The sequence below is a fragment of the Chiloscyllium plagiosum genome, chromosome 15 (genome assembly GCF_004010195.1).
Source record: "Chiloscyllium plagiosum isolate BGI_BamShark_2017 chromosome 15, ASM401019v2, whole genome shotgun sequence".
NCBI classification, from domain to species: domain Eukaryota; kingdom Metazoa; phylum Chordata; class Chondrichthyes; order Orectolobiformes; family Hemiscylliidae; genus Chiloscyllium; species Chiloscyllium plagiosum.
This window is the reverse complement of record NC_057724.1, coordinates 40202870-40216862: the sequence shown is the minus strand read 5'-3', so window position 1 is coordinate 40216862 and position 13993 is coordinate 40202870. Positions and strand designations below refer to the sequence as shown.

The 13993-nt window shown below is 41.5% G+C and overlaps 1 protein-coding gene across 1 annotated transcript in view; it reads left to right on the top strand.

Moving 5' to 3' along the window:
* dlg3 (discs, large homolog 3 (Drosophila)) overlaps positions 1–13993 on the top strand; it is a 539119-nt gene that overhangs the window by 101576 nt on the left and 423550 nt on the right. The window lies entirely within an intron of this gene.

Genomic DNA, 13993 nt, shown 5'->3' with positions numbered 1-13993 from the left:
ACCTTGGAATGTTCCAGTCTGCAACACTCAGTCGCGGTCAACTCCTTCAGCTGGAAGATCAACAGGTTTCGGACCGCCCGGAGAGTAGAGGAATCGTTGAGTTTGATTTCAAGGCACTGATGTAGCTCTCCTTCCTCTGCTTCGTCATCTCCTTCCCCAGACTTCCCCTTTTCTGTAACAGTTGCTACTGATCCTGCAATGTATTGTTGTGTAATATGTAGCAGACCAATGTCAATTTCAGAGAGTTTTTTGGAGGATTTCTCTCAGTGAGCTTTGACAAAATAATTCACATTGCTTACCTCATTATGCATGAACTCGTGCTAATATGCATTTACCAACAGTGGAAGTACTTGCCAAGACTTTACAGAATTTTCTCTGCGAGTACATAGTTAAAGCCAAGCTGTGTATTAGGTCAAATTCTGTCTTTGCAGTAAACACTTGAGGGAAACAATGAGAAAAGCCCTGAGAGCACGGGTGACACTTCATTGGACATAAAATCTCACATTTGCAAATGAATTGCCCTTTTACATGTTTCTGGTCACATGCTTTTTACTAACTAACTCTGTGGATAATTTGGTCAAGTGACTTCTTGATTGAATCACCTTTCCGGAGTATTGTGTTATGTTATGTTATGTTATCTTGTGTAGTTGAATCTGTAACCATGTTTTCTGATTTCTGACTATGGTTGTTAATCATTTTAATCCATTACATTTAAACTCCTACTGCATGCTGGTTAACTTGGTCAAGGTAGCGCTGTGTTTTTTTTAGTGCCCCAGATAGGCGATGCAGGAAAATGTGTCAAGATTTTCTCTACTGTGATTTTATTTTATTTATTTATTGTCACATGTACCTAAGTAAAGTGAAAAGCTTTGTTTATGAGCAGTACATAGTAAGCAAGGACTTGCAGATCATAGAGTGAAAAAAACTTAGATAGAGGCATTCAAGTTTCATCACACAGGGCGTGCACTAGGCAAGATCAACATTAGCAAGATCAGCATTATTGGAAATTAGAACATAGAACATAGAACAATACAGCACAGAACAGGCCCTTCGGCCCACGATGTTGTGCCGAACTTCTAACCTAGATTAAGTACCCATCCATGTACCTATCCAAATGCCGCTTAAAGGTCGCCAATGATTCCGATTCGACCACTCCCACGGGCAGCGCATTCCATGCCCCCACCACTCTCTGGGTAAAGAACCCACCCCTGACATCTCCCCTATACCTTCCACCCTTCACCTTAAAAGAGAGTCTATTGCCAGGAAGAAGCTGTTCCTGAACCTGCTGGTGCGTGTGTTCAAGCTTCTGTACCTTCTGCCTGACGGAAGAGGTTGTAGAAGAGCATTACTGGGGTGGGATGGGTCTTTGATGATGTTGGCAGCCTTTCTGCAGCGACAAGACATGTAAATGGAGTCCATGAATGGCAGGTTGGCTTCCATGATGGTCTGGGCTGTGCACACAACCTTCTGTAGTTTCTTATGGTCTGAGCAGAGCAGTTGCCATACCAGGCCATTATGCACCCAGACAGTATGCTTTCAATGGCTCACCTTTAAAAGTTGGTAACGAACATATTAAATTTTCAGGGCCACCTGAGGAAGAAGAGATGTTGTTGTGCCTTCATGACCATCGCATCTATGAGGGAAGTCTAGGTCAGGTTGTCGGTTTGATGATTATAGAAATGCCATTTGTTCCTTTAACTAAAGAATCACTTATCAGTATTACCCTTTCACTTATCTTCATCCACTCCTGAGCAGCTGGGCTATCTGTAGTACCACAGCCTTGGTTCTTGCTGCATTTCTTCAAGGATTCATTGCTCTCACAGACGTCTAGAATGGAAAACAATTTATGAGCAGGGATTCTGGGGACTCCTGCATGACATTTGGTAGTCACCATTTCTTATACATCTGTTTGTCCCTAACATGGCGCAGATGTTTGCAGGTAAAGGGACGGCTGGAAAATGGGAAACCTTCAGAAACGAGATAACGAGAGTGCAGAGACAGTATATTCCTGCTAGGGTGAAAGGGAAGGCTGGGAATGCTGGATGACTAAAGAAATTGAGGGTTTGGTTAAGAAAAAGAAGGAAGCATATGCCAGGTATAGACAGGATAGATCAAGTGAATCCTTAGAAGAGTATAAAGGCAGTAGGAATATACTTAAGAGAGAAATCAGGAGGGCAAAAAGGGGACATGAGGCAGCTTTGGCAGATAGAGTTAAGGAGAATCCAAAAGGGTAACTAGGGAGAGAATAGGGCCCCTCAAAGATCAGTAAGGCAGCCTTTGTGTGGAGCTGCAGGAGATGGGGCAGATACTAAACGAGTATTTTGCATCAGTAATTATTATGGGAAAAGACATGGGAGATATAGAATGTGGGGAAATAGATGATGAAATCTTGAAAAATGTTCATATTACAGAGGAGGAGGTGCTGAATGTCTTGAAATGCATAGAAGTAGATAAATCTCCAGGACATGATCAGGTGTACCCTAGAACTCTGTGGGAAGTTAGGAAGGTGATTGCTGGGCCCCTTGCTGAGATGTTTGTATCATCGATAGTCACAGGTGACGTGCCAGAAGACTGGAAGTTGGCTAACATGGTGCCACTGTTTACGAAAAGGACAAGCCAGGGAACTATAGACCAGTGAGCCTGACGTCGGTGGGCAAGTTTTTGGAGGGAATCCTGAGGGACAGGATGTACATATATTTGGAAAGGCAAGAACTAATTAGGGATAGTTATCATGGCTTTATGCGTGGGAAATCATGTCTCACAAACCTGATTGAGTTTTTTGAGGAAGTAACAAAGAGGATTGATGAGGGCAGAACACTAGATGTGATCTATATGGACTTCAGTAAGGTGGTTGACAAGGTTCCCCTTGGGAGACTGGTGAGCAAGGTCAGATCTCATGGAATGCAGGGAGAACTATTTAGATACAGAACTGGCTCAAAGGTAGAAGACAGAGGATGGTGGTGGAGGGTTATTTTTCAGACCAGAGGTCTGTGACCAGTGGAGTGCCACAAGGATCGGTGCTGGGTCCACTACTTTTCATCATTTATATAAATGATTTGGATGCGAGCATAAGAGGTACAGTTAGTAAATTTGCAGATGATACCAAATTTGGAGTTGTAGTGGACAGCGAAGAAGGTTACCTCAGATTACAACAGGATCTGGACCAGATGGGTCAATGGGCTGAGAAGTGGCAGATGGAGTTTAGTTTAGGGAAAGCAAATCTTAGCAGGACTTGTACACTTAATGGTAATTTCGTAGGGAGTGTTGCTGAACAAAGAGACCTTGGAGTGCAGATTCATAGCTCCTTGAAAATGGAGTCGCAGGTAGATAGGATAGTGAAGAAGGTGTTTGGTATGTTTTTCTTTATTGGTCAGAGTACTGAGTACAGGAGTTGGGAGGTCATGTTGCAGCTGTATAGGACATTGGTTAGGCCACTGTTGGAATACTGCATGCAATTCTGATTTCCTTCCTATCAGAAAGATGTTGTGAAACTTGAAAGGGTTGCCAGGATTGGAGGTTTTGAGCTATGGGGAGAGGTTGAATAGGCTGGGACTGTCAGAGGCTGAGGGGTGACCTTAGAGGTTTATGAAATCATGGGGGGCATGGATAGGACAAATAGACAAAGTGTTTTCCCTGGGGTCAGGGAGTCCAGAACTAGAGGGCATAGTTTAGGGTGAGAGGGGAAAGATATAAAAGAGACCTAAGCAACTATTTTCACGCAGAGGGTGGTACGTGTATGGAATGAGGAAGTAATGGAGGCCAGTACCATTGCAACATTTAAAAGGCATCTAGATGGATATATGAATAGGAAGAGTTTGGAGGGATATGGGCCAGGTGCTGGCAGGTGGGACTAGATTGAGTTGGGATATCTGGTCGTCGTGGACGAGTTGGACCAAAAGGTCTATTTCTGTGCTGTACATCTCTATGATTCTGTGACTATTTAGTGTGACCACCTCTCTGTATGTGCTATCTATATAGTTCTCTACTTCACCCATGCCTGTCAGCAACACTAGCTATTTCTGGTGCTCTGAAACCTGGAGCTAAAGCTTGTGCAGCTGGTGACACTTCCTTAATATTGGCTTCTCTAGTTCACAAGAATTCTCCATGACTACCCATATGCCACAGGACAGGCATTCCACTTGGCTGAGTTGCCCTGTCAGACCTCAATTTATACTTTTATATTTAATGTTACTCACTGTAACTTTAATTACTTAACTTACTTTAACCTTACTGTTTAGTACGAAATAAAGTCTGGATATTCGTGAGAAAGAGAACTTCCACGACTTTCCCATAGTATTACTCTTAGAAATGTTTCTTCTTCTCTTCTTGCTGGTTTCATTGGTTTCTGTTACTATCTATCACACAGTGACTGTCTCCCTATTGTTGAGACCGCCTGGCAACCAGTGCTCATGCTGCAGGGCAAGACACTTTTGTATTTTGGCCAAAGTAAACGTAATGCAATTTTGATCGTTGTCAACACGAGCTGTTCTGGGACTGTAACACTACTGTCTGTTCAGCTGTCACTTCTTCCTTTGCTTGATGCCCTATTTGATATGAGCTGTTTTTACCACTTGAGGCAGTTAGGTAGGATGAGTTGCATCACCTCTCTCTCTTATCATTAACTAGCCAATAGAGAATGCCCTCCTCCTCCCTGATCCTCATCCAAAACCTCAAAAGCTTCCGTGCCTATTTTAACTCCTTTGATTTGGAATGCAGATGTAATATCAGTCACAATACTTCCAAATGGAGAGGGGTATGTACTATCTTGTGGTCAGTCTTCTGACCAAAGCATCAGCATTTGCATTACTCTGGAATGCACTGCTTGGATGTATGATGGAGGCAAGGTCAACTGAGTTATTCTGGATGATAGTGGATGATTATTTAAAGAGTAACAATGTGCAGTTCATAAGGAAAAGACAGGAGATTGGCACTAAGTTAAAATGTTCAGATAACTGGTGTAGAGACAATGGACTGAATGGCCTCCTATAATGTAGCACTCTGTGATTCTGTGACTTTTGCGTGACGACTACCTGATCTGGAATTGAAACTGAGCAAGTTCAGCAACACACTGTGTCTTTGTTGTTCCAAGCTTGGCACACATTTGAAATTTATCAAGTGGTTTATTGTCTGTAAACACTTCAAACTCTGCACGGATCAGAAGGTCACTGAACTTCTGGGAAATATCCACCTTTATGTAAGCAGTTCAAGTTTCATACTGGAGTAATCCTGTATATTCCCCTCAGTCAGTTTAGGAATCCAACTGGCTCTTAAATCTGTGACAGCACCATTCCTAGACCAAGGAATCTGGCATTGGTTTACAGTTTGAAAAGGGATTGGAATTCCAGATAGCTAAAAAGAGATGATAAGAGAGAAAAACGAGAGTGCAAAAGGAGTCTTCACATGTTGGGGTTCAACTTAGTGCAATGTTCCATGAAGTAACAGTTCTTGAACATGCTTTCCTTCTCTGATTTCCTATCCCTAACCTCTTAAAGAACAAATTAATTTTTGAATTCAAGTGCAAGTAACCAACCTCGTTACTCATCTCATCTCAGTGTGACACCTGTGACTGCATATTATCTGCCAATGCCTTGAAGTCTGGGTTGTAATTTGAGATGTTAGCCACACACAGTCTGTCACATGGCTACTTGGGAGGAAGGGGTGACACTTGGGCTTGATTAGCTTAGAAGAATATGTCTCACAGAAGTATGTGGAGCCAGAGTGACTTTCATGTTAAAAGCACAGGATGATGGGCCAGGTATTTTTCTCTATGTTTACAAATCAACAAAAATTACTGTTCCTTGATGTGACTTCCAGCTCAATATCGTTTTGTGTAGTAACTATCTCCATATCAACCCTACTGCTTTGTAAATCAAACACCTGATGGAGTTTGGGAGCCAACCTACCAATGTTTACTTAAAAGAGACAAACATGTGATTTGTTCCATAAAATTTAATTTCTGAAATCACCTATTTAATTCCTCTGCTAAAGTTATCAGGTGTGCACAGAATTGTTCTGGGTGAAACCATTTTCTTTGTCTTTGACATTTTTTTCTATGATTTTCTCCAGATGTAGGAAGTGTTGCAACATTTTACTCTTGAAATGAAATGACCACAGACCATTTTTAATTTATGTTAGTTCACAATGTTGATCATATGTGCTAAGTCTCTGTCCTTTCCCTGTAGTTCAAGTTCAGCTCGTTCAGTTTTGACGTTGTATCTGTAATGAGCCTGAAGTTGAGCAACCACACACTGAGGCAGCCCATTGCCTACTTCATTCCTTGATTTGAGAAAAGTCTTGATTTCCAGCATCAGATCTAAACATCTTTGAGGGACCTTCCCTCGGCTTAACCATCTCGCATCAGCGTAGAGGATTGACCCACTTTAGGGAACATTGAGTTTATCGAGTAAGGATTTAAACCAAGCAGTAGTGAAGAGCTCTTGCTCAAATTGAATTCACAGTCTAAGCAGTAATTCTTATAATGTGAGAAAAACCCACAACGGTACTTGCTAATGCTTATTGGAGGATTATATAATGGAAATTGACAAAAGGAGAAACTGGGATCATTCTTGCAAAAGGCAAAAAATGGCAATTATTTCGTTACTAGGCTTTAAACTGAAAAGTAAATCTGTGCCTTGTTTCAATAGGTTGATGCTGTGCCGTATGATAGATGTATTTTTACTGCACTAAATGTTATTGGGCTCTGTCTTGCAAATGTACATCGGTCAGCACTGTGTCAATGTTAGGTTGAATCATAGTACTTCTCCCATGGAGTAAGTGTTATTGCACATTCAAAATTGAAGAAAACTTTATTTGAGAACTCCAGGATGCTCCTTAGTCAACACTTTCCAAATTTGCCAATTCTATCATCCAGAAGGATGGGAATAGCAGATTCATGGGAATACCATCATCTGCACGTTCGCCTCCAGACCAAACACCATCTTGACTTGGAACCATAACACTGTTCATTCATTGTTGATGGGTCAAAATCCTGGAACTCCCATACAATCAGTGCTGTGCTGTTGCTACATAAGATCTGCAGTTTTTAGATCAGAGTGGTGCTGGAAAAGCACAGCAGGTCAGGGAGCATCTGAGGAGCAGGAAAATCGACGTTTCAGGCAAAAGCCCAGAAACATCGATTTTTCTGCTCCTCAGATGCTGCCTGACCTGCTGTGCTTTTCCAGCACCACTCTCTAAACTCTGGTTTCCAGCATCTGCAGTCCACACTTTTGCCTACATAAAACTGCAGAGCATTCGAGAAGGTGGATCACTACTGGTTTCTCCAGAGTAATTAAGTATGCCTAAAAGACGATGGCCTAGCAAGGATCCTTTATCCAAGATGAATAAAACAAATCCACCAGTCCCCATGCATGTAGGAGAAAATGCACTTTATCTCACTGCCCAATTCAGGTTAAAAAAATAGGAACACCAGATTTTGTCATTAACAAGGAAATCATTTTTATTGTAATCATTGGTTTTTATCCAATGGCAAGTAAGAAACATGAATTGCTAACTTAGAATTCCATAGCTTTCAGAACCAATGCTTCCAAATAAACCTGTTGGACTATAACCAGGTGTTGTGTGATTTTTAACTTTATACACCCCAGTCCAACACCGGCATCTCCAAATTATAATTCTATAACCTTAACCTCTACCCCTTTTAAAAATTCATAAACACTTACAGACACAAAAATGGAAGATGAAACAGAAATATTGTGGGTAGGGAAGGAAGAAGCAGACTTAGGAGCTTTCTCTTTGCAGTCTACATGTTTCTCTGCTCTATTATCCACTTACAAGGCTGTAGCCACTTGCCCAGGACTCACTAAGGAGTTGTTACCATGTTAAGCCATGCTGATTAAAAAAAAAACAATGACTGTCACTGAGCAAACCAGCCCTAAACACACATCCATGGAACTGAGATGTCTAGCATTCTTTCCCACTGCGTGAAAAAGGCAAATTTGTAGGTATAACACACAATGAGGTCCAGAAGCATTTTGTTTTAAAACTGCAACATTGTCTTCCACAGTTTCCTTGGTTTAAAACAGTATCTTTTTCAATTTATGAGTCCACTGTCCAAAAACAATCCTATCTCTTTGCACAATACCAGGTCTAGTATAGCCTGCTCTCTTGTTAACTCGAGTACATGCTTTTCTAAGTAAAATTATCCTGAAACATTCTATAAAATCTTTAGATAGGTTATGTTTGGACATATGATTTTTCCATTCTATATGTAGATTGAAGCCCTCCATGATTATCATCCTACCTTCCTGACAAGCTTCCATTATGTCTTCCTTCGTCTTCCTTCCTTCTGTGTAGTTACTGTTCAGGCTTGCACACCACTCCCACAAGCGGTTTCCTGGCTTTATCATTTCTGTACCCAAACTGCTTCTACATCATGGATTCATGTGCTGTGGCTGCTACTGTTTCTGCGATCTTACTAAGAAGTGATGATGTCCTTTAGAGACAAGAAATCAGCGGAGTAAATGGATTTGAATACCATGTAAAAAATCAAAGGCAAATAGAATATCGACGTGCATCTTAAACAGATGAGGATAGCTTATAGAAGAGTACAGCTGGATTCCAAAGCAGTGAAAATTAATGCTATGATTCTATAAAGCTCTGGTTAATACTATTTTACAGTTAGTTTAGGTGGCACATCTCAAAAAGGCCTTGGACTGGAGATTCGCAGAATGATAAGACCATATGACCATAAGAGATAGGAGCAGTAGTAAGGCCACTGTGCCATTCAATAGGAATATGGGTGATTTGACACTCTTCACTTCCACTTACCTGCATGCTCCCATAACACTTATTCCCCTATTTATCTCACCTTAAATGGGACTCACCCCACCCCACTTCCACTACCGTACAGCTGCCTGTGGAAAAGAATTCCAAAGTCTCACAAATCTCTGAGACGAAATTCCTCCTCATCTCAGATTTTAATTGGTACCCTTATTTCAGAGACTATGTCTGTGCTCTTAGACTATCCCATGAGGGGAAAATCCTCTCAGTACTTACCTTATCAAACCCTTTAGTAATCCTATATGTTTCAGTGAGATCACCTTTCATTCTTCTAAATTCCAATGAGTAGAGTTCCAACCAGTGTTCATAACACAGTTCTCCATATTAGGGATCATCCTAGTGAACCTTCTCTGAACTTCCTCCAATGAAATAATATCTTTTCTTAAATAAGGGGACCAAAACTGCTCACAATACTCCAGATGTGGTCTCACCAGCACCGTACAATAGCAGTAAGACTTCCCTATTTTTATTCTCCAACCCCCCCTTGAAATAAGGGCCAACTTCCATTAGCCTTCCTGATTATGTGCTGCACCTGTGTGCCAGCTTTCTGAGTTTTGTGCACAAGTGTCTGAAGTCCCCTTGTCTAGCAGTTCTCTGCAGTTTTTCTCCATTTAATTATAACATTTTTTTTGTTTTCACTTCCAAAATGAACAGTTTTACATTTTCCCATATTATTGTCCAACTTTTTGCCCATTTAACTTCTCAGTGTGTCTCTGTATACTCTTTGTATCTCTCTTGTAATCTGCCTTTCCACCTAATTTTTAAATGTCTGCAAATTTGCCTACAGTACATTTACCTCTTTTTTCCAAGTCATTAATATATATTGTAAACAGTTGCAGTGTCAGAACTGAATCCTGTGGAACCCCACTGGTTACAGGTTGCCAACCTGAGAAAGAATTCCTTATCCTTACTTGCTCTTCTCTGCTCATTAGTGAATTCTATATCTATGCCAATATACTGCCTCTAATACTGTGGGTTCTTATGATGTAACTTTTTGTAACATACCTTGTCAAATGTCTTCTGGAAGTCCAAATACAGCACACCTACTGGTTCCCCTCTACCCACTATGGTTGTGACTTCCTGAAAAACTTGAATAAATTAATCAGACATAATTTCCCTTTCATGAAGCCATGCTGAATCTGCTCAATTAGATTTTAATTTTCTAAATATTCTGTTATTACCTCCTTAATGATTGATTCTAATACTTTTTAAATAATAGATGTTAGGCTAAAAAGCCAAAAGTTACCTGCTTTTTGGCTCCCTGCCTTTTTGAATGTGGGTACCACATTGGCAGTTCTTCAAATCCTTTGGTACTTCTCCAGAATCCAAGGATTTTGGGAAAGTTACAAGTAATATATCTCTTTAGTTATTTCTTTTAGGACCTAAGGATGTAAGCCATTGGGGATGGGCACCTAACTGCCTTTAGCCCCTTTAGTTTGTCTAACATTATTTCTTTCATGATAATAATGATATCAGGGCTTGTGGGATTAAACTACAAGGACAGCTTGTATTCACTTTAAGATTTATGTAAGATTGAGGGATAATCTAATTGAGGTGATGGAAAGTTTGATAGCTTCTGTATATTTCTCCTCTTTCCTTTGATGAGGAAATCCAGAACAGATTTAGAACTTCCAGGTAAGGGTTGAAAATTTCAATGACACTAAGCTACCTTATGGGCTTTGGTGCTGAGTAATTAAATAATTTAATACAATGTGAGGAAGAGGTGATTGCAAATAGCAACTATTGTTCATTGTTACATGGTGTAATTAATGGGGAAGCAAAGGATCAATGATTGGACCCCAGCTATTTATTACATGTATTAATGATTTAGATGAGGGAACTAAATGTAATATTGGAGGAGAAAGTGAGGACTGCAGATGCTGGAGAGCAGAGTTGAAAATGTGTTGCTGGAAAAGCGCAGCAGGTCAGGCAGCATCCAAGGAGCAGGAGAATCGGCGTTTCGGGCATGAGCCCTTCTTCAGGAATGAGGGCCTCATTCCTGAAGAAGGGCTCTTGCCCGAAATGTCGATTCTCCTGTTCCTTGGATGCTGCCTGACCTGCTGCGCTTTTCCAGCAACACATTTTCAGCTCTAAATGTAATATTGCCAGGTTTGCAGAAAACATGATTCAGCATAATATAGTAAAGGAACCAGGACAGAAAGAGTTCAGCCATCTAACAATTCAAGGGAGTGAGGTGAAGCTGGGTGACCTCTACTTTAATATCAGGAGTATTATCGGTAAGACAGATGAGTTAAGATGAGATGCATGGAATTGTGATATTGTTGTCATTACAGAGACATAGTTGAGGTAGAGGCAGGACTGGCAGCTCGATATTCTGGGGAAAAGGATCTTCAGTGGAGGATAGTATTGCATTATTAGTTAAGGAGTCTGTTACTGCAGTCAGGAGGGACAATGTTTTGAAAGGGTTTTCAAAATGAGGCTTTGTGAGTAGAGGCTAGGAATCAAAAGGGGACTAGCACATTGCTGGCAGTATATTATAAGTCCCTACACAGTCACTAGACAATAGAGGAGCAGATATGTAGACAATTCGCTTAGGTATGTAATAATAATAGGGTAATTATATTCAATGATTTTAACTTCCTGAATGTTAATTGGGATAGTCATCATGTAAAGGCTTTAGGGGGCAGATTTTTTGATATGTATTCAGATGTTTTTCAGTCAACACGTAAAAGGTCCAATAGGGGTTGGCACAGTGTTGGACCTAAGCTACTTTATGGGCTTTGGTGCTGAGTAATTAAAGAATTTAATACAATGTGAGGAAGAGGTAATTGGAAATAGCAACTATTGTTCATTGTTACATGGTGGTCAATTGGTCAAGGTGGTAGTTGGGGAACTTTTTAGTGATAGCAATCACTACACTGTATGTTTTAGGTTTGTTATGGAAGAGCAAAGAGATGATATGCAATAAATGGTTTTGGATTGAGGGAAGGCAGATTTTATTGAAATATGACAATATCTGGCCAAAGTAGACTGGGAAACTCTATAGCAGAACAATCTGAGATGTTTAAAAAGGAAATGGGGAGAGTACAGGCACAACATATTCCTTTTTGGGTGACCTATTTATCTAGGAATATTCAGGACTGAATAAGAAAGAGAAGAGGCTTTTAGCAGGTGCATCAAGAATGCTATTAAGCAGCACCTGCTCATCAATAGCCTGCTCAGAGATACCCAGTTTGGATTCCGCTAGGGCCACTCAGCTCCTGACCTCGTTACAGCCTTGGTTCAAACATGGACAAATGTGCTGAATTCCAGAGATAAGAGTGACAGCTCTTGTCATTAATGCAGCATTCAACCAAGGTATCCACTTTACTGGCAAAAACAGGAAGGTAGATTATTGTCTGAATGGTGCTAGATTGTGAAATAAACAGATGCAATAACACCCGGGTCTTCTTGTACACCAGTCACTGAAAGTAAGCATGCAGGTGCAGCGGGTGATGAAGAAGGCAAATGGTGTGTTGGACTTGATGACAAGAGGATTTGAGTACAGGAGCAAGAATATCTTGCTACAATTGTGTATGGTCTTGGTGAGAGCATACCTCCTGGAGTATAGTGTGCAGTTATGGTTTCCTTATCTGAAGGAAGATTTTCTGGCTATTGAGAGAGTGTAACAAAGGCTTACCAGTCTGATTCCTGGGATGGCAGGACCAATGTATGAAGAGAGATTGGTTTGATTAGGACTATACAGAGGAACCTTGATTATCTGAATGAGATGGGCGGGCACTATTTCGTTCAGATAATTGATTGTTCGGATAATTGATTTCCTCTGGGGTTCAGAATTTTCTGTGAAGTCTGCTCCCCTTTCAGGACACTAGACAAAAGCACACGGTGCTTGAGACCCCACCCACCGCGCACTCCCCAACTCTGCCTGCTCCCAACCCCGTCTGCTCACACCCGGCCCCCACCCGAACCCAACCTGTCCACTCCCACCCCTCACCTCGCACGCCCCAACCCCGTCTGCTCCCATCCTGCCCATCCAATCTCACCACGCCCACCCCAACCCCGTCCAACATTGCCACACCGTCCATCCTCACCCACCATCCGAACACCCGTCCGCACCCTCTTCCCCCTGCCCCCCCACCCCGGGGCAGCCGGATTGTACACCAACAGTAAGACTGCTGCTGCCTTTGTGGGGTAAGTCTCCAAATAGTGCACACATGCGTGCTCATTCACTCTCTCACACACACACACACACACCTGTTTGACAGGTTCCACCTCTGCCCTGTATGGGACAATGTTGGACAGATTATCTGGGGAAGGGGGGGTTTAGGGTTCACCCATGTGTAGAACTCCAGGGAAATGTGGGGGGAGAAAGAAGGGGAGGACAGGAGGTCAGTCATTTCGACACAGTGCCTGGGCTTCCATTGATGTCCAGGACTGTTCTTGGCAGCATTTCAGTGAGTCGAGTTAGTTTTTAATCATTGTACCTGTAAACAAAAGACGTGATCAGGGTTGAAACAGCTCTTTGACATTATGTTTCTATCAGGATCTTGAGATCCCCTTTGGATAATCTGGTATTCAGATAATTGATTTTTGGATAATCAAGGTTCCTTGTTATTCACTTGAGTTTTGAAGATTGAGGGAGATCTCAGAAACCTGTGAAATTCTAACTGGACTAGACAAGATAAATGGAGGAAGGCTGTTCCTGATGATGAGAGAGTCAAAACCAGGGATCACCTCAGAAGAAAATGGGGTCGGCCATTTAAGATTCAGATGAGAAGGAATTTCTTTGCTCAGAGAGTGGAATTTTCTATTACAGAATGTGGTTGAGGCCAAAACATTGAATGTTTACAAGGAGTAGTTAGATATGGTTCTTAGTGCTAAATAGATGCAAGGGTATGGAGCAAAAATGGGAACTAGGTACTGAGATGGATGAGCGGCCATGATTATATTGAATGATGGAGCAGGCTCAAAGGGCCACATAGCCTATGCCTTGCTCCTATTTTCTATGTTTCTATGTGGCAGACTCATACCTTGCTTGATTTGATTAGGTAATTCAGTTCCACATCATTATATTTGGGCTTAGCACTGAATATCCTGACCAATTCAAGGGAGGCTTTGCCTTGAACAGAATATCACAGCTACCTGATGAAGGAGCAGTGCTCCGAAAGCAAGTACTTCCAAATAAACCTCTTGGACTATAGCCTGGTGTTGTGTGATTTTTAACTTTGACAGA